At 41.4% G+C, this 21702-nt stretch overlaps 1 pseudogene; it reads left to right on the top strand.

Moving 5' to 3' along the window:
• Nucleotides 1-20840, top strand: part of LOC112227597 — a 52125-nt pseudogene extending 31285 nt beyond the window's left edge.
• Nucleotides 20841-21702: the final 862 nt, after the last annotated feature.

The following is a 21702-nucleotide window of genomic DNA, read 5'->3' as shown; positions in this document are numbered from 1 at the left end:
AAATGTTGTCACATCTCATCCTTTACGTCTGGTCAAAGTGATTATTTGGGCAAAATGTAGTTCTCCCACAGATTCTATTATCTCTGATCTTTTACATGAATGTTTGCAGGAGGAATGTGCTCTTTTTTACTGTTAACGAAAGATTAAGTAAAGTCTTGATTTTATAGACACCCAATAATGTGTTAGTCTGAAGCAGCTCTCCTCCAATTAGTATTGAGTATGGCCAAGCAGACTGAGAGAAAGCTGCCTTAAAAAAGTACTACTTCATAATGTAAGCTGACAGAATCTTAAAACATTTGTCATGTTACGAATGCCTACTTAGTTGTCATTTAGTTCTCTTCAACAGTGACACTTTCTGGAATCTTTCCTGGCTAGCTTTATTTTGTGTTTGAATTTTTTTAATGTTAGTCATTTCCCCTAAAAATAAATAACGGACAGAAATCGTGCCCTGACAGCTGTTGACGGTTGCTAAAAAAGAAATTGATTTAGCTGTATTTATTTTCTTACTCTGGGCTACTCGGGGGACATACAATACAAGCCATATGCATTCATTTATACCACGGTAACCTCTTAATAAATTCAAGGCTTATTTTCAGAAACGATGCCGACAAACTGATAAGGCTGTCTTCTTATATATTTAAAAAGTGTTTAAAAAAAATATGTGATGAATTAAGATATGTGGAAATGTCTAGCCTTTGACTCAAAAACCCTGTAAGGATTTAAAATTGCAGAGGGCCCAGTAGCACTCACACCGATCTCTCTCTAACTCATATTTCATAACTGACAGAATGATATCCTACATTTTAGAGTCTAAGTTAAGTCTTCCCAACTGGAAGCAGGTGCCTGTTGCCACATTCAATTAAACAACGATCCCATTACAGAAGTATGCCAATAACCCTCTCTTTTAAACTGGTGGCTATACACTGAGTGTACAAAACATTAGGAACTGCTTCTTAATATTGAGTTGCTCCCCCTTTTGCCATCAGAACAGCCTCAATTCGTCGCAGCATGGACTCTACAAGCCGTCGAAAGCGCTCACAGGGTTGCAGGCCCATGTTGACTCCAATGCTTCACACAGTTGTGTCAAATTGTCTGGATGTATTTTGGGTGGTGGATCATTCTTGATACACACAGGAAACTGTTGAGCATGAAAAACCTAACAGCATTGCAGTTCTTGACACACACTAACCAGTGTGCCTGGCACATGCCCCGTTCAAAGGCACTTAAAAATGTTGTCTTGCCCATTCACCCTCAGAATGGCACACATACACAATCCACGTCTCAATTGCCTCAAGACTTAAAAATCCTTCATTATAACCTGTCTCCTCCCCTTCATCTACACTGATTGAAGTGTATTCAACAGGGGACATCTATAAGGGATCATAGCTTTCACCTGGATTCACCTGGTCAGTCTGTGTCATGGAAAGAGCATGTGCAGATGACTATCTCTGGTGCCAAGTTCATGATGGACAACTGGACCAGTGGTTGTTGTCATAAACAAAAGTCTATGTTCTGTTTGCATAGAAAGAGGAGTGTTGGCTGGCAACATATTTAGCTGTAAAGACTAAAGAATTTATACAGTATGGGTTTTCAGGGAACAAAGTGAACCTTTCAGACTGCCTTTCAGTCCTTTGGCTACTAAACAAGCCTTCATATTCAGTCCAGTTCTGCTGCATTAAAAAAATGGCAGAGATTGGGAGCCCTTCAGAGTCCAGCCTGGCAAGACGATAAAACAAGTTAACTGCACTGGCAATGAGTAATGTGGCACCTCCGTGCACTTGCTCCCATTACAGGCTGCTTGCCGCAGCGTAATTACTCATAACACTGTTGCTATGCAAAAAGGGCCATAATAATAATAATAGCAATGATTAGAATGATACCAATAATCGCATACAAAACCACAATTGGGTGGCACTTCATTAGCAAACATCAAACCCCTCAGAAGGGTGCCCTCACACTCATTAAGTGGGGATGTGATAAATAGCTAAGGAATCCAGTCAGTGAGAGTGAGAGATTTAACAGTTACTTTCCTGTGTAGCGTTTGTGTTTAGTTTAGTTTTTGGGACGGCTCAAGGGGTTGGGTGTGAACAAAGGTAGAAATGTGGCCGTGGGTTGTCCAGGCAGGCAGGGAAGAGAGGAAACCAGCGTGATGCAGAGTATAGCACTGAGTGTTTTAATACACACTTACATCTGCGAGTGGATCTGAGGTTTTTTTTTTACTCTCTCAGGATTATTTGAATAACATATAAAAATGTCAAGGTTCAGACGCAGGCTTGGAATAAAATGACCAAGCCATTACTGTCAAGCAAGAAAGGCTGCAAACGGTAATAGAGAGTTTCAGGGAGAGTTGTTCAGGGCATGTGTTCATTTCAGAAGCAATCATGGGCCGAGTGTTGTTTTGAGGCAAAAATCGTTTTGGAATATGGTTGACCTTTTTTTGTATTCACAAGTAGTACATGAACAACTTAAACAAGCCCTTGTGGCCAATAGCAAACAGCTGGCTTTTTTGTGAGTTATCTTTAACATGGCCTGGCTGTATGGTACAGGAGGGCCCTAAAGGTTACCTCCCAAATGACACCATATTCCCTATGTAGTGCACTACTTTTGACCAGGGCCCATAGTGCTCTGGTCAAAAATAATGGACTAAATAAGGAATAAGGTGCCATTTTGGAAGTGGGCCTGAGATGTGGGTAGGGAGACCAGAAATCCAGAAGAAGCAACATCTGTTAGCTATTTGCCTGATTAATGATGCATCAAAAGGAGAGATGATTGACGGTTAAAAATATAATTACCTTCATAACTTAAGTGTGTTTGTTTTAAAGCTTTACATCGTCTAGATGTCCAGAGATTAACATTTTCATAAGGCCTGCAATATGGAGGGAGACTAGACCTATAGCCTATGTGCATGAAATGCCTTCATAAAAAAGTCCTTTCAATCTTTCCGTCTCGCACTAGGAATGTTTTGGACCGTTGTTTCGTGCAGATTTAAAAGCAGGTTTATAGGTGCATTGATATGTGTCCACTTCGAACTATATATACTTTGGTGTTATGGACACACACAAACGCTTTGTAAAACTAAGCTCTGTAACAAAAGAGTGAGGGAATAACTTTGCAATGGAAAGTGCTCCTTGCCAAAACTCATTTGTATTTGCCAACACAATAATGTTTGAGGTCAAGATTGTGTGGTTCAGATACAATTACTGACTATCCATCCAGTCCTCCTTCTCTTACCTCTGTTCCAGAGTCTATGATGAACAGACCATAATTATGTATCGTAATGATACTTCTTTCTTGCCTCACATTTCTATCTACAGAAAATTGCTCACCGGAGCCCAAGGCCTATTCAGGCCTTCATTTTGAAGTGAGTACAATTTTCTGTTCTACATTAAGCATTAGAATGTATCCATCTGAAAGTCTCCCATTCCCTTTATGATCCCCATTGAGCGTCTTGGAGGGTCTCTTCCTTTCCCGTGGTCCTTGAAATTACTTCTTAAAAACTAACTGGCTGTGGTATAAAAGGGCAGGCAGGCAGCATTCAAGTTCTTTGCACCACGAATTTGAATGAATGTGTTACTGTAACAGATCTCTTTACAAAAAGAGATGGAGCAAAACAATCAATCATAAAGCTGCTACACAGAAGCCTCTCTGTGGTTCCTGTGTCTTTTGACAAGCTTTAATAATGCTTCCACTTGTGTGGAGCCCTCTGTTTGTATGAGGGGCTGATTCAGGAAGCTTTGTGTTATGTTCCTTTTGCCATCGTAATTACGCAAGCTGGGATCGGTTTAACAAAAATAGACATGACTCGCAATCCATTTATCAAGAGTTATGTGTGCAATTACAAGGTAATTCTACTGTATGAGTGACCTGCAGATAACACTTCAGTGGTGGCCATAGGAATAACATTGTTTTTCTATGTTAAATCAGTCAAAGTTAGCTTTGGCAGGAAATGGAACACAACTTATGCACACCCTCAACACCATGGTTCTGTTCATTACTGTTTTACTTGCACAGAATATATTTTGGTGGATTGTGACCAAAACCAAATGACCTTGGACACTTTCTACAGTAGTGTGCAATGCTGTCGGGGGTACTCCAAATTTGAATGTGATTCACATAAAAAACATTTTTTTATAAAAATCCAACATGGCTAAACATTTGTGTGAGGTTTTATCCTCGTCTGAGTAGCCTCGTTTCACTGCCAAAAATAAAATTAAACCATCTAGTATTCAGCGAAATAATAACACAATGTCAAATACAGGTAGCCTAATCAAATAATTGACATCCATTCACATTAACCGTTACTCTCTTGTGGGAATTCCACTAACGGTCTGTATGTAGCCAAACGTAGCTGCTGCTCATATTGGTATCTGTACTGATGGCGCAAAAGCTATGACAGGGAGACATAGTGGAGTGGTAACGCGAGTGCAAGCGGTTGCTCCCAACGCCACTTGTGTACACTACAGCATCCACCAAGAGGCTCTTGCTGCCAAGGGAATGAAAGACGTTTTGTACACTACAGTGAAAATGGTTAACTTTGTTAAAGCAAGGCCCCTGAACTCTCGTGTATTTTCTGCACTATGCAATGATATGGGCAGCAACCATGTAGAGCTTTTACAACATACAGAAGTGCGCTGGTTATCAAGGGGGAAAGTATTGACACGTTTTTGTTAAATTGAGAGACGAGCTTAAAGTTTTCTTTACAGACCATAATTTTCACTTGTCTGACTGCTTGCATCTGGGTGATGCTTTTTCTCACCTGAATGATCTGAATCTAGGATTACAGGGACTCTCTGCAACTATTTTCAATGTGCGGGACAAAATTGTTTAAGAAGTTGGAACTCTTCTCTGTCTGCATTAACAAGGACAACACACAGGTCTTTCCATCATTGTTTGATTTTTTTGTGTGCAAACTCAAGCTTATGGACAATGTTAAATGTGATATAGTGAAGCACCTGAGTGAGTCGGGTGCGCAATTACGCAGGTACTTTCCCAAAATTGATGACACAAACAACTGGATTTGTTATCCCTTCATGCACTGCCTCCAGTCCACTTACCGATATCTGAACAAACGAGCCTCATCAAAATTGCAACAAGCGGTTCTGTGAAAATTTTATTTAATCAGAAGCCACTGACAGATTTCTGGATTGGGCTACACTCAGAGTATCCTGCCTTGGCAAATCGTGCTGTTAAGACACTGATGCCCTTTGTAACCACGTACCTATGTGAGAGTGGATTCTCTGCCCTCACTAGCATGAAAACTAAATACAGGCACAGACTGTGTGTGGAAAATTATTTAAGACTGAGACTCTCTCCAATACAATCCAACATTGCAACGTTATGTGCATCCTTTCAAGCACACTCTTCTCATTAACCTGTGGCGAGTTATTCATTTTAATTCATTTTTGATGAACAAATAAGGTTTTATATGTAAGATGGTTAAAAAAAGAGCAATATTATTGATTATTATTATTTGTGCCCTGGTCCTATAAAAGCTCATTGTCATTTCCCACAAGCTGGGTTGTGACAAAAACTCACACTCATTCTTATGTTTACAAACTTGTTATGGCTGGGGGCAGTATTGAGTAGCTTGGATGAATAAGGTGCCCAGAGTAAACTGTCTGCTACTCAGGCCCAGTTGCTAATATATGCATAGTATTATTTGGATAGAAAACACTCTAAAGTTTCTAAAACTGTTTGAATGATGTCTGTGAGTATAACAGAACTCATTTGGCAGGCAAAAACCTGAGAAAAAAATCCAACCAGGGGGTGGGAAATCTGAGGTTTGTAGTTTTTCAACTCATTCCCTATTGAATGCACAGTGTCTATGGGGTCAAATTGCACTTCCTAAGGCTTCCACTAGGTGTCAACAGTCTTTAGAACCTTGTTTGATGCTTCTACTGTGAAGTGGGGGCGAATGAGAGGGGAATGAGTCAGAGGTCAGCCAGAGAGCCACGAGCTGGCCACGAGCATTCACGTGAGAGTTAGCTTGAATCCCACTGCATTTCTGAAGACAAAGGAATTCTCCGGTTGGAATATTATTGAAGATTTATGTTAACAACATCCTAAAGATTGATTCTATACATCGTTTGACATGTTTCTACGGACAGTAACGGAACTTTTGGACTTTTCGTCTGCACCTAGTGATCGCACGTCATGAATTTGGAATACTGGGCTAAACGCGCAAACAAAAAGGAGGTATTTTAGACATAAATGATGGACATTATCGAAACAAAACAAACATTTATTGTGGAACTGGAATTCCTGGGAGTGCATTCTGATGAAGATCATCAAAGGTAAGTGAATATTCATAATGCTATTTCTGACTTCTGTTGACTACACAACATGGCGGATATATGTTTGGGTTGTTTTGGTCTCGGAGCGCTGTACTCAGATTATAGCATGGTGTGCTTTTTCGGTAAAGCTTTTTTGAAATCTGACACAGCGGTTGCATTAAGGAGAAGTGTATCTATAATTCCGTGCAAAATAGTTGTACCTTTTATCAATGTTTATTATGAGTATTTCTGTAAATTGATCTGCAAAATCACCGGATGTTTTGGAACTACTGAACGTAACGCGCCAATGTAAACTGAGATTTTTTTACATAAATATGAACTTTATCGAACAAAACATACATGTATTGTGTAACATGAAGTCCTATGAGTGTCAACTGATGAAGATCATCAAAGGTTAGTGATTAATTTGATCTATATTTCTGCTTTTTGTGACTCCTCTCTATGGCTGGAAAAATGGCTGTGTTTTTCTGTGACTTGGCTCTGACCTAAAATTATTATTTTGGTTTGATTTCGTCGTAAAAGCCTTTTTGAAATCGGACACTGTGGTGGGATTAACAAGAAGTGTATCTTTAAAATGGTGTAAAATGCTTGTATGTTTGAGGAATTTTAATTATGGGATTTCTGTTGTTTTGAATTTGGCGCCCTGCACTTTCACTGGCTGTTGTCATATCGATCCTGTTAGCGGGATCTCAGCCCAAAGAGGTTAATAAATGTATCGTATGTATCGTGTGTGGCAGGCTTACAATTATGGCAAAACACAACATTTGAGATTGTGCTGACCCTGGTGCTAGAGGGGGTACACAGCTGGAGGTTGAATGTTTGAAGGGGTATGGGACTATAAAAAGTTTGGGAACCATTGATCAACAGGATATTGATTATGATTGAGAATTATGTGACTCTAATATTTAAAATGTCTATCACTGTCCTATTCTTCAAGCCCATACACGTATGTCCAAAGCAGCATATAACATATAAGGCTATATAAAGATTAAAGTGAATGGTTGACTTAAGTGATTGATTGACCCCGGTGCTATGCCTTCCCTCAGGTTCCAGGAGTACAAGGCCCAGAAACCTGCCAACAGGGCCACCATCAGGAAATGTGGAGGCATCCAGCCCCTGGTCAACCTGCTGACCGGGAACCAGGCTCTGCTGGTCAATGTCACCAAGGCTGTGGGGGCCTGCGCCACAGAGCCAGAGAACATGGCGTAAGTCATAGAGATGTATCATATATTTAATTATGTGGTGTAAATCACCCACCCAGTTCAGATGATCAACAGTGGTGGTAAGCACCTTGTTTTTAATGCACTGCAATGTCATTGCAAGCTCTTCAAAATGTGTCATAACCTCTGTTATTAGCGGCCATTCAGCATCATAATTGGTTCTAATAATGTTGTTGACAGACAGTGTTATGACACAACTTGGCATGTGTCCTAATGATAATGTAAGGCTATGATCTTAATCATTCATCTTTACCAGGTAGGTTTCATGTTTCATGTTCTTTTTCAGCTGAGTGACACTTTTAAAAGCCTTGTTTATTGACCCTGCTGTGATAAATATGGTTGTGGTGGCGCGTCCCACAGTTTTACTGTACTTCTGTGGTCATTCATGGTGCTAGGCTGGTCAGGGTAGCATACCTTCAGCCATCCAAGCCCTCAGGGCTGTAAAAACAAACACTGAACACGTACAGTCCAGTCCTGCTTCTAGACTACAGTATGTGCTCATTTGGTTTCAATGCTCCCAAATGCTGCAAACAGTACAGTATACAGTCCCATCTGAATTTCATTGCTTTTACAAGGCTGTTACAGACGGCAAGACCCTTACTTAATTAACACTGGACGCAAATAAATAACTTATTCATTTTGTTAGGCAAGCCATTAACGCCATTGTCAGGAAAAAGTAATATGGTTATGATAAGCAGAACCACAGTGGTGCAATAAAAAGTGCAGAACGTTGTTGTGAAGAAATAAGGCCATTCAGCAATTAGGCTACCTAGCCTAATTTCTCGAAGACATTCAACACACAGCCCAGGCAGAATGTTACATCAGAACCCATTCATTCAGGTCCATGTTTTCACATGGAATGTATATTTAAGCCTTGTCATTTTGCATTCACATTTAGTTGAAAGTCATTATTTCCACAAGTGCTTTTTGTATGTCTTGTGGCAGTGACTTATTTTGAGGACATGTGTGTACAGTAGTTCGCTTGAGCAATTAACATAGCTCACATTTGATTGTTTCCTGCTCCAGACCACATATGGTCAGAGCTGGTTCTCAGATTAAGGGCCAGGGCCTGCTATTGTCTCAATGATTTACTGGACTACAGGGTGATGTCTGTTTGTCTGTGGTCCAAAGTCTGGTGCTCCAAATTCAGGCGCAAAATCCATGTCAGTTAACTTGGCTTTGTTTTGCTTTGTTTTCCTGGTGCAGGATCACATGGCCAGGAAAATAAGTTGTTCCCTTACAAAAAATGAACACAAATAGCTTTTTTTCATGTGAGATAGCTGTTTTCACATGTTGAGCTTAAATTTCACATGTTGAAATCATATTTTCACATTTATTTGATTTAGAGTTCACATGTTAACACCACCTTTTCACATGTGAGAAGAAAAGCGTGCTTTCACCTCACATGAATTGCAGTTGCGAAAATTGGATTTGCAGTGTGAAAATGCACATATGAAAGTGTAGTTGACATGAGTCGGACGTGTTTGTTGGTTGAATGGTCAAGATGTTGGCTTCTCCTGTGGGAGCCCCAGGTTCTAATCCTGCCAGTTTCCAAAGCACACATGTGAAAGGGGGATACCTAGTCAGTTGTTCAACTGAATGTATTCAACTGAAATATGAATCAGAGAGGTGCGGGGGGCTTCCTTAATCGACATCTTCGGCACCTGGGGAACAGTGAGTTAACTGCCTTGCTCAGGGGCAGAATTACAGATTTTTACCTTGTCAGCTTGGGGATTTGATCCAGCAAGCTTTCGGTTACTGGCCCAATGCTCTAACCACTAGGCTACCTGCCGGAAGGTATGCTATCCTAATATCACCTGTGAAATGTTGGGAAACCACATGACTGAGTTTATGTGAAAAAATAACATATGTGAAACTTCATATGTGTCCAAAAGCCATGTCTGACTTACGCATGTTTTTTCATGTTCTTTTCATGTTCTTTTCAGAACGTGATTTAAAAAAATTTTTGGTTGTTGGAAGGGTTACTATTGTAACGCTCACTATTGAAACACTCGTCGGAAGAAGTGGACCAAGATGCAGCGTGGTAAGTGTTCATACTTTATTTCAACTGAACACTAAACAAAACAACAAAAGGACCAACGAACATCACGTTCTGAATGCTTTAAAAAAAAAAAAACATCCCACAACCTAAGGTGGCAAAGCAGGCTGCCTAAGTATGATTCCCAACCAGCGACAACGATAGACAGCTGTCCCTGATTGAGAACCATAACCGGCCAAAACAAAGAAACACAAAACCTAGAAATAAAGAACATAGAATGCCCACCCAAATCACACCCTGACCAAACCAAAATAGAGACATAAAAAGCTCTCTACGTTCAGGGCGTGACAACTATTCAAAACAAACTTATCGATAAGACTACCTATATATAATATATTTAAATAACTTTAAGTAACTCATTATTTTATTCGCTTATTTTTATTCTATTGCACTGTATAGGTTCATTAAATCATAGACAAAATAAATATTCAAATACAGGAAAATATCACATTTACAATCCCTCCTATTACTTTCTGTAACTTACAAGAAAGAGCACACGTTGTGCAAATGCCTTGAGACTTTGTGGTCTCCCCGTTTCCATCCCTCATCCAAACTGTCAGTTGTCTCCTTCATGCTAACGTGTTTCATACCTGCTCTTCTGAGGACAGTACTTTTCTGGCACTTGATAGGAAGTTTAGTTTGTTGTTGGGCTTGATTTAGGAGGCCCTACAGACTTGAATCTTATGTTATGATCCCCCAGACTGATTTATGTGCAAACGGAAGACAGATGGCGCAGGGGACTTCTTCTGATGAGTGCTCGCTCGTTTGCAGTCACGGAGATACCGTGATTAGGGAGTGTTTAATTAATTATGACAGCATTCAATGTCGGCCCTTGTTGGTGGAAGCACACATGGGAAACACGTTACATGTTATTTATACCAGACAACGGGCGCACTGTGGCGTAATTCTTTGGGTTCCCAGACCCTGACTACAGCCTTAACTACAGTCATGTACGAGGCATGAAATATGGCGTATGCTTAAGTAAACTTCAACTCAGACGCAATGAAATATAGAGAGACCTGTCTACTGGCTCTGTTTGATTTGGAAAGAAGTACCCCTGAACTACCCACCGTACAGCATAATGTTGTTTTGGTTCTATAAATAAATATCTGTATGGACTTCACTCACTATACATGAATCTACACCAGTTAACCTTTGGCCTAACATCACGTAGGTGGTCAGTGATTTCTCATGGAGATTCACTTTTACAAGACAGACAGAGAGCAGGTTTTTAGAGCTGTGGTGGAAACCGAATTGGACTGGTGAAGGTTGGTTTGTGATTGAAAACCCATTCAGCTAAGTGTCTGATACCTTTGATCCTGCCCTGTGATGGGTTTTCAGGGCCTGGACATGGACAAACTGCTACTGTATGGCACAGACCAGCCCAGACAGTTCTGAGAAAGAGAAGCTCTCAAATGCTCCTCTTAACTATGAAAGTATGGTGTAGATCACACTGACTGTGCCCACTGTAATATCAATCTATCTACTTTCTCTTCCTCTTCTCTCTCTCTCTCTCCCTCTTCCTTTCTCTTCTCTCTCTTTCTGACTTTGTCTCTCTCTCGCTCTCTTTCTCTTCTCTCTCTCACTTTCTCTCTCTCTCTCTCCCTCTCTATTTTCTCTCACTCTTCTCCTTTTTCTCTTCCTCAACAGGATCATTGACCGTCTGGATGAAGTGCGCCTGCTTTGGTCCATCTTGAAAAACCCAAATCCAGATGTCCAGGCCAGTGGTGCATGGGGTAGTTGTCCATGTATTTCACTCACAGTAGCACTACATTTGTTTTTAATTATAATGACAATTCTACTCAACAACAAATTTGTCTTTGCCATAAAAGTTGTTGTTATATTGCAAGTTGATCAGTGTTGTAATATTTTATCATGTTTATCGTGTTTGGATCCCTCTCTCTGTCACTGTTCAGCCTGTTATATCATCATGTCTGCCTCCTCAAGGCTCTCTGTCCTTAAAGATGCACTATGCAGAAATCTCTCCGCCATTTAATGGTTGCAAAAATTCTAGTTTGCCTAATTTGGAGTTTATGTGACTGAACAAGCAAGTATAGTGTAGAGAATCATTGGACCATCTAAACCGCTGTATAATATATTTTCCATAACCACAAATATTGTATTTTCAGCTGTTTCAAGCTGGTGTACAAGCTCAAACGTAAAAGACTCAAAAGCGAAACTTAAAAACCGGGAAGCATAGAAATATCACAGATAGAACAGATCTTCGGCTTCTTAGACTGGCTTTCAATGAGAATGAAGTTACATATTGCAGCTTTAAAGTCAATCTGGTGTTGGGAGGTTGTAGCAGGGGCAGTGCTGTGTCACTATAGGCTTACATGAACCCTCCTCTAATATAAAGCAGAACACTCTGATCTTTGTTGGTGAACTGGGAAACAGTGCAGGCAAGCAGGCAAGCAGGCAGGCAGGCAGGCAGGCAGGCAGGCAGGCAGGCAGGCAGGCAGGCAGGCAGGCAGGCAGGCAGGCAGGCAGGCAGGCAGGGACTTGGAGGAGTAATATCCTGTGGCATGTTCTGATTCCTCTGTTGAAAATCCTCTCTCAACATGCTCTGAGTTACAGTGTCACACAACCAGCAGCAGTTTCTTCTTACACAACGAGCAGGGTGCCAGGCAGCCCGTGTCTCCTGTGACCCCATGCTGCATATCCAATCTAGGCTGCTGAACATATTCTAATGTACAGTCCTCACAACATTAGGTCCGACTGTATAGCATGCACCCTGTTCCCTATATAGTGCACTTATTTTGACCAGTAGTGCACTATGTAGGAAACAGGGTGCCATATGGGACGTACCCACATTCTATTGCATTCATATAGAACTGCTGAAATATAACTGTGTCACCCCCCCCCCCTTGAGCTGTTGTATATTTTTTCAGAAATACAAATAGAACATTGTTCTATTAGATTATCGACATGAATAACGTAAACAGGATGTCAATCGGACAGTCTGTTTAAACAGATACACTGGGTCCAGTTCAGGCAGGTGTCTCAGTTAAGGTGAGGGAGATTTTCACTCGCTAGAATGAATTTTTCTGGCTCAGAAGTGTCGCAAAAATGATATATGGCAACCATATGGAAGAGGAGGACCAGCCGCAGGTCAACTCACTATTTGAACGCTAACAAAGTTTGACAATGTTTGTCTGGACTCTACAGTGCCAATTTTTGTAGGAATACATGAACATGCTCTTTGGTTGATTTCTGAGACAGGGTCAATGACAAGAGCTAAACAGTGCAGGGTTTTGCCCGTCGAGGAGAGCGAGGGGAATTCGACACTGCTTGGTGTAGTAGTAGTTATTTAGATAAAACCCCCATGTGGTTTTAGTTAGCAGTTCCACAATGGATTTTGAGAGAATCACGGTGTAAATGCAGCTGTTGGATGCTTCAGTCCAGTCCATACCTCTACTCGTCCTCAGACACATTTAGACACATAGAGGATTCAGGAACAGTACGCCCCATTACCGGCCTGCCTGGCTTGCCTGGCCAGCTCTCTGCTGTGAGTAAAGCCCCAGTCATTATTGCGTGCAGGCAGTCAGCTGGGGCTTTGCAGTGAATCAATCAATTAGCTTTGTTCCCTCAATCAAGGATGTAACCTGCCCTTCTGCTCATGTAATGAATTTGCCAGGACACGGGCAACTTGCAGTGAATGGTGTATTTTTTATTTGACATAGTAGCCTACCATATAGCAGCATATGGAAGTAGGAGCCTGATTGCTTGCTGGAGAGGGTCAGGGCAAACTACTCTGCTGTGCCACTTGGGAAGTGCTGTGCCACTTCCTTCCCTCTCCCTCGGGTCTAGGCTACATCACGCACACTGACCAGATAATGTGTATTCTATTTCATTTTATCTTTGGGGAAAGGGACAGCAGGATTACATGGGCCTTACGTGTGTAGCTTCATAATGGTGCGGTCTTCAGGGATCAGGGGTTCTGTCCAGGCCATGAAAGGGATCCTCACTAGTCTTTCACAGCTGGTGGCTTGAGAAGCGCTTCCCCTGTTGCTGGTGAGTCGTGGCATCATCAGTATTCCTGAGGAAATGCTTCCTGTGCTGTGTGTTGTTGGGGCAGAGTGGAGCGGAGGGGTGGTCAGCTCCTGGCCCTGGTTCTGGCCCGGCACACACTGCTCGTCTTCTGGCACCACATCTGAGGGGAGCGGAGAGAGAAACACCACCATGTCCTGTCCAGCTCTCTGAGCCCTGGTCTGTCAGAGCTAGAAGGCTCCATTCAAAACTCCTCAATGCCTGCAATCCTGTCCTATGTAAGAATGCTGTTAATCGACTACAGCTCAGCATTTAACACCATAGTACCCTCCAAACTCGTCATTAAGCTCGAGACCCTGGGTCTTGACACCGCCCTGTGCAACTGGGTCCTGGACTTCTGACGGGCCACCCCAGGTGGTGAGGGTAGGAAACAACATCGCTGATCCTCAACACTGGGGCCCCACAAGGGTGCGTTCTCAGCCCTCTCCTGTACTCCCTGTTCAACCATGACTGCGTGGCCATGCACGCCTCCAACTCAATCATCACGTTTGCAGACGACACAGTGGTAGGCTTGATTACCAACAACGACGAGACGGCATACAGGGAGGAGGTGGGGGCCCTCGGAGTGTGGTGTCAGGAAAATAACCTCACACTCAACGTCAACAAAACAAAGGAGATGATCGTGGATTTCAGGAAAAAGCAGAGGGAGCAGCCCCCTATCCACATTGAAGGGACAGTAGTTAAGAAGGTGGAAAGTTTTAAGTTCCTCGGCGTACACAAACAGAAATGGTCCACCCACACAGACAGCGTGGTGAAGAAGGCAACAGCAGGAGGCTAAATAAATTTGGCTTGTCACCAAAAACACTCAAACTTTTACAGATGCACAATCGAGAGCATCCTGTCGGGCTATATCACCGCCTGGTACGGCAACTGTATGACTTTCCAGAGGGTAGTGAGGTCTGCACAACGCATCAACGGGGGCAAACTACCAGCCCTCCAGGACACCTACACCACCCAATGTCACAGGAAGGCCAAAAAGATCATCAAGGACAACAACCACACGAGCCACTGCCTGTTCACCCCGCTATCATCCAGAAGGCGAGGTCAGTACAGGTGCATCAAAGCTGGGACAGAGAGACTGAAAAACAGCTTCTATCTCAAGGTCATCAGACTGCTACCACTCAAATCTCTAGCCACTTTAATAATAAAAAATTGGATGTAATAAATGTATCACTAGTCACTTTAAACAATGCCACTTTATATAATGTTTACATACCCTACATTACTCATCTGATATGTATAGCTGGTGGCTTGAGACTCTATACCGTCTTCTGCATCCTGCCTATGCCGTTTGGCCATCACTCATCCATATATTTACATATACATATTCTTATTCATTCCTTTACACTTGTGTGTATAAGGTAGTTGTGAAATTGTTAGATTACTTGTTAGATATTACTGCATGGTCGGAACTAGAAGCACAAGCATTTTGCTACACTCGTATTAACATCTGCTAACCATGTGTATGTGACCAATAACATTTTATTTGATTTGTCCCTTGTGAAATAGGCCACTCACATTGAGGCTAGTGTGATTGTGGTTAACTGGTGTGGCTATTGATTTATTTATCCTTTATTTAACAAGGTGAGTCCCATTGAGATGTAAATGTCTTTTACAAGTGAGCACAACCCCACACAACCTCCAAAGGGAGGGGGTTATGATTAATCAAATTAAATCAAATGTTATTTGTCACATGCACCGATTACAGGTGTAGACTTTACACTGAAATGTTTACTTACAAGCCCTTAACCAACAATACAGTTTTAAGAAAAATACCACAAAAAAAACAAGAAATACAAGTAACAAGTCATTAAAGAGCAGCAGTAAAATAACAATAGCGAGGCTATATACAGGGGGTATCGGTACAGAGTCAATGTGCAGGGGCACTGGTTAGTCAAGGTAATTGAGGTAATATGTACATGTAGGTACAGTTATTAAAGTGACTATGCATAGATAATAAAGTAGCAGAGTAGCAGCATCGTAAAATCGTAAAAATGCAAATAGTCAGCCTGGGTAGCCATTTGATTAGATGTTCAGGGCTCTTAAGGCTTGGTGGTCCGGTGGTCCGGTACCACTTGCCGTGAGGTAGTGGAGAAAACTGTCTATGACTAGGGTAGCTGGAGTCTTTTACATTATTTAGGCCTTCCTCTGACACCGCCTGGTATAGAGGTCCTGGATGGCAGGAAGCTTTGCCCCAGTGATGTACTGGTCCGTTCGCACTACCCTCCTTAGTGCCTTGTAGTCAGAGGCCGAGCAGTTGCCATACCAGGCGATGATGCAACCAGTCAGTCATCAGTCATTCTCTCGATGGTGCAGCTGTAGAACCTTTTGAGGATCTGAGGACCCATGCCAAATCTTTTCAGTCTCCTGAGGGGGAATAGGCTTTGTTGTTCCCTCTTCATGACTGTCTTGATGTGTTTGGACCATGATAGTTTGTTGGTGATGTGGACACCAAGGAATTTGAAGCTCTCAACCTGTTCCTCTACAGCCACGTCAATGAGAATTCACGTAGCATTATTAACACCTTTTATCCTGTTGGGAAAGGGCAGTGTTGAGTGCAATAGAGATTGCATCATCTGTGGATCTGTTGGGGCGGTATGCAAATTGGAGTGGGTCTAGGTTTTCTGGGATAATGGTGTTGATGTGAGCCATGACCAGCTTTCAAAGCACTTAATGGCTACAGATCTGAGTGCTACGGGTCAGTAGTCATTTAGGCAGGTTACCTTAGTGTTCTTGGGCACAGGGACTATGGTGGTCTGCTTGTGAAACATGTTGGTATTACAGACTCAGAGAGGGAGAGGTTGAAAATGTCAGTGAAGACACTTGCCAGTTTGTCAGCGCATGCTCAGAGTACACGTCCTAGTAATCCATCTGGCATGCGGTCTTGTGAACGTTGACCCGTATACCTTTTAGGGGTTCCGCTAGCGGAACGTTTCGACAACATCCGGTGAAATTGCAGAAATTCAAAGTAAATTATTAGAAATATTTAACTTTCATACAATCACAAGTGCAATACACCAAAATACAGCTTAACGTTTTGTTAATCCAGCCACCATGTTAGATTTCAAAAAGGCTTTACGGCGAAAGTAAACCATGCTATTATCTGAGGACAGCAACCCATCAAACAAACTCATGACAATCATAATTCAACCCACCAGGCATGACCCAAAACTCAGAAATAACAATATAATTCATGCCTTCATGCCTTAGAAGATCTTCTTCTGTTGGCACACCAATATGTCCCATAAACATCACAAGTGGTACTTTTGTTCGATTAATTCCGTCGTTATATCTCCAAAATGTCAATTTATTTGGCGCGTTTGGTTCAGAAAAACACCAGTTCCAACTCGCCCAACATGACTACCATTTATCTAATAGGTTACCTGTAATATTGGTCCAAATATAATACAACTTTAGGTATTTTAAAACGTAAATAATCGATAAAGTTTAAGACGGAATACACTGTGTTCAATTGTGGCTAAAATGAAAATGGAGCGAGTTTCAGGTCGCCCGCCCCAAACAAAAGAGCACACTAGGCTCGACCCTCATTCTGAATAGCCATACTTCTTAATTTCTCTAAAGAAAAACATCAACCAATTTCTAAAGACTGTTGACATCTAGTGGAAGCAATAGGAACTGCAACCAAGTGGCACAGAAATCTACGTTCCCATAGAAACCCAATTTAAATTTCCTGGATGGGTTTTGCCTGCCAAATAGGTTCTGTAATACTCACCGACATTATTTTATCGGTTTTAGAAACTTTAGAGTGTTTTCTATCCAAATCTACCAATTATATGCATATCCTTCTGGGCCTGAGTAACAGGCTTCTGGGCCTGAGTAACAGGCAGTTTACTTTGGGCACGCTTTTCATCCGGACGTGAAAATACTGCCCCCTATCCCAAACAGGTTTTAAAGGTCTTAATCACCGAGGCAATAATGTCATAGATGGAGATATAATGTTGATGGAATGTAGATGGAGCGTGCTTTGTGACAATTATCATTCTGCCCTCTCTAATTATACACTTTCCATAATCTTGGTTCATTATTTCCATATTAATTGAGACATTACAGGATGGCAGTAGCTGTGTATGACACCCTGATACTCAGTGGTGGAAGAAGTACCCAACTGTCATGAGTAAAAGTCACTCAGTAAAATTCTACTTGAGGAAGTCTGAAAAAATGTAGTTTCAAATATACGTAAGTATGAAAAGTAAATGTAATTGTTAAAATGTACTTAAGTATCAAAAGTAAAAGTATAAATAATTTCAAATTCCTTATATTAAGCAAACCAGATGGCACCTTTTTCTTTTCTTTTTTTTTTAATTACGGAAAGCCAGGGCACACAGACATAAATTACAAACGAAGCATGAGAGTTTAGTGAGTCCTCCAGATCAGAGGCAGTAGGGATGACCAGTGACGTTAGGTTGATAAGTGTGTGAATTTGACTATTTTTCTGTCCTGCTAAGAATTCAAAATGTATTGAGTACTTTTGGGTGTCAGGTAAAATGTATGGTGTAAAATATACATAATATTCTTAAGGAATGTAGTGAAGTAAAAGTAAAAGTAATCAAAAATATTAATAGTAAAGTACAGATACCCCCAAAAATGACTTAAGTAGCACTTTAAAGTATTTTTACTTAAGTACTTTACAGCACCTTTGATGCTGTATATTCCCCCCTTAGGTGACGATTATGTTGATGTATGATTTAAAAAGCATCCCGATCTGCCAAGCCTCAATGAAGGCTGCGTCCGAGGTGGTTCTGAAAGAGGCTCACCAGCAGCGGTAGCCCCATAAGTGTCTGAGACTCCTGTGGTATCAGCCCATTACTGGTGCCCATGAACTCAAATCAGGGTCTATGGTTCTAGCTTGGCCTGAACGGTCAGGGAAACACACTGACTCCTTCCGTTCCTTTGTGACTGACTCCGGTCCCTTGTTCTTCTGAACAGTGTAGGCTACATGGAAAGGTCACTAGATACAGATGTGCTATCTTAATTTGACCAGTTTCTCACAGCTGGAAAATAATCCTGCAGCAACAGGAAATGTGAACTATTATGTGGATTATAATTAATGGACCTTTTTGTATGGGTTGATACATTTTTTGATAGGATAAATCCAATCTGACATTTTAAAGTGGAAATTTCAAACTTTAGAAGACTTTTTATACCTTGAATACACTGCAATTAGCATTTCCTGCTGCACAGGAAAATTCTCTGCAACAACAGCGTGATCAAATGAAGATAGAACATCTGTAGGCATTCTGAGTATTAGTGTACTGAACAGTGTTGGCCTAACCTACATGGAGGGGTAGAAAAGGAAGTCCAAATAACTCGTCATCCAAATGGATAGGCTAACATTAGATAGGTCTGCTGTAGAAGTATTAGTTTCCCTTGGCCCTCGTATTACTTGGCAAGAAATCCCCCCCAAATTACTCTGTTGATTTCTGTAAATGGCTTTTTATAACAAACAGAACCTATCTCACCTATTTGGCGTGCTTGATGTGAAATAGCTACTGGCACACCACACAGCCCATCCGTATTGACAATGGCACTTTCCGTGGAGCGGAAAGCAGGACAGAACCATGGCTACTCACATTACCTCCGATTGGGCTGACTGGCACTGATGGGGTTTTCATTTTTGCTAAGGCTGATGAAAAGGCTTTTTATTTTTCCTTAGCATGTGTGTATCTTTCATTTTCTCTGCTCTGCTCAAATGCCCCGGCTTGCCTCCCTGCCCATTACAATTCTGCTCCCTTTATTTTACAGATTGAGAGCGCCAAGCTAATAACAGGCTTTTGACATTTAGGATGTAGGGGAAATGGTGCGCTCCTTTGTCGGTGGATTGGAACTGATTGTTAATTTGCTGAAATCAAAAAACAAAGAGGTACTGGCAAGTGTGTGCATCTCAATGAAGGAGGACATAAAATACCTATAATCCTTCTCAATTAGTGTTTACTGGGAATATTCAGTCCTATTATAAATTGACTATCTATTATATTATCATAAAGTAACTTAATAGTTCTGAGATCCCTGTAAACAAGCTCTATTGAGTAGTATTCATAGTATAGGCCCTAGTCAAAAGTAATGCACTATATAGGGAATAGGGTACCATTTGAGATGCAGCCATAGATGTCTGATGTCTTGTTCTCTCTGTATTACAGACTGATGATAATCTGTGTCGTTACCTGGCTGAGGCAGTTGCCCGCTGCTGCATGTGCGGCAGTAACAGGGTATCGTTTGGGGAGGCTGTTGCCCCCTCGTTCGTTAACTGAAGTCCAAGGACTCCTCGGTCCACCAGACCGCAGCTCAGAGCCTGTTCCAGAACCCCAGCAACTACATCACCATGCACGAGAACAGAGTGGTGAAGGTATGTTCACTTCTTTGCTCACAAGCACTTGTCCTTTCCACACCTAGTGGTCAAGGTACTGATTGGTAATTGATTCCGGGCTGTGTCGCAGCCGGCCGCAACCCAGGAGACCCATGAGGCAACGCACGATTGGCTCAGCGTCGTCCGGGTTAGGGGAGGGCTTGGCTGGTTGGGATGTCCTTGTCCCATCACGCTGTAGCGCCTCCTGTGGCGGGCCTGGTGCATGCACGCTGACATGGTTGCCAGTTGTACTGTGTTTCCTAAGACACATTGGTGCGGCTGGCTTCCGGGTTAAGCATGCAGTGTGTCAAGAAGCAGTGCGACTGTGCAGGGTCATGTTTCGGAGGACGCATGGCTCTCGACCTTCGTCTCTCCCGAGTAAATATGGGAGTTGTAGCGAGGTGACAAGACTGCAACTGCCAATTGGATATCACAAAATTGGTGAGAAAAAAAGGTAAAAAGTAAAAAATACATATATTTTCATTAATATCTTTGCTCAAGATCCTTTCCTCCGAGCATTCTCCTCACACCTTCATAAACTTTCTTTAAATGTTTAATTTTAACTAAAGAAGTGTTAAACAAATCTAAATATATGGCTACTTTGAAGAATCTCAAATATAACATATATCTTGATTTGTTTAACACTTTTTTGGTTATTACATGATTCCATATGTGTTATTTCATAGTTTTGATGTCTTCGCTATTATTCTACAATGTTGAAAATAGTAAAAAATAAAGAAAAACCCTTGAATGAGTAGGTGTGTCCAAACTTTGACTGGTACAGTAATTCCTTTAGATTTTCAGTATAATGTAATTGCACATAGTTATTTTTTGCATTTTAGTTGGTGTTTTGAGACAAAATACTTAATCAGCATTGATGAAAAAGTCTCTGAGCCCCATCACTCTACTTTGTTTTAGTGATGTGTGAAAACATTGGTAATAAACGCTGAAAAGCTGTAACTATTTTCAGAGCCTTTGACCAACGGAGCAGAAACAAAGCTAGTTTTATTCTTGTCCGAAACATGACTCCACTTTCTAACCGTCATGGGAATTCAGCAAAGCAAACAACTCAGTGTGTGCAAAGTGCCACTTCCCTTGTAGACCCTAGATGCCATTACAGAGCAAGTCAAAAGGCTGTATCTTGGGTAACTGTTGCTAGGAGTTGTCCCCTGACATGAGAGCAGAATGCAGCAGTGACATGTTTTAGGCCCAAGGAACAGGGCCACAGTTGTCTAGAGCTAAAGGAGAACAACACTATGTTATGGGGGATACTTCAATGTTCTTTTGTCCTAATCCATAATTGACTCAGAATAGGGACAGTACGTGTTTCATACAGAATAATATTCTTTATTATTTTCATTTTCCAAAGCTTTTTCCTAACTAGTCATGTTTATATTTATGTGACATTAATGTAAATATTTGAAGCTTAGATTAAACTGTGTTTAAATGTCATGTCGTAGAGAACAGTGTAATGCAATGTTTGGGAAAATGTTCCAGTTTTTTTTCTAATTCAATCACATTTCTTTCAGAACAGGATTTTCACACAAGAAATCTTTTGTGACCACATAGTTTTTTTTTTCAACAACAACTGCGATATAAATTTAAGAAGTGGTTCTACCATTGCAGCCAAATATTTGTTCCCATGTTCATTTAATGGTGTACTTTAGCTTGATCTGCTGTTGCAGTGTATGTGGTTCAACGCTAGCCATGATTGGT

Source organism: Oncorhynchus tshawytscha, linkage group LG29, assembly GCF_018296145.1.
Source record: "Oncorhynchus tshawytscha isolate Ot180627B linkage group LG29, Otsh_v2.0, whole genome shotgun sequence".
NCBI lineage: Eukaryota > Metazoa > Chordata > Actinopteri > Salmoniformes > Salmonidae > Oncorhynchus > Oncorhynchus tshawytscha.
The sequence above is the reverse complement of the archived record's forward strand: the minus strand, read 5'-3'. Positions and strand labels throughout refer to the sequence as shown.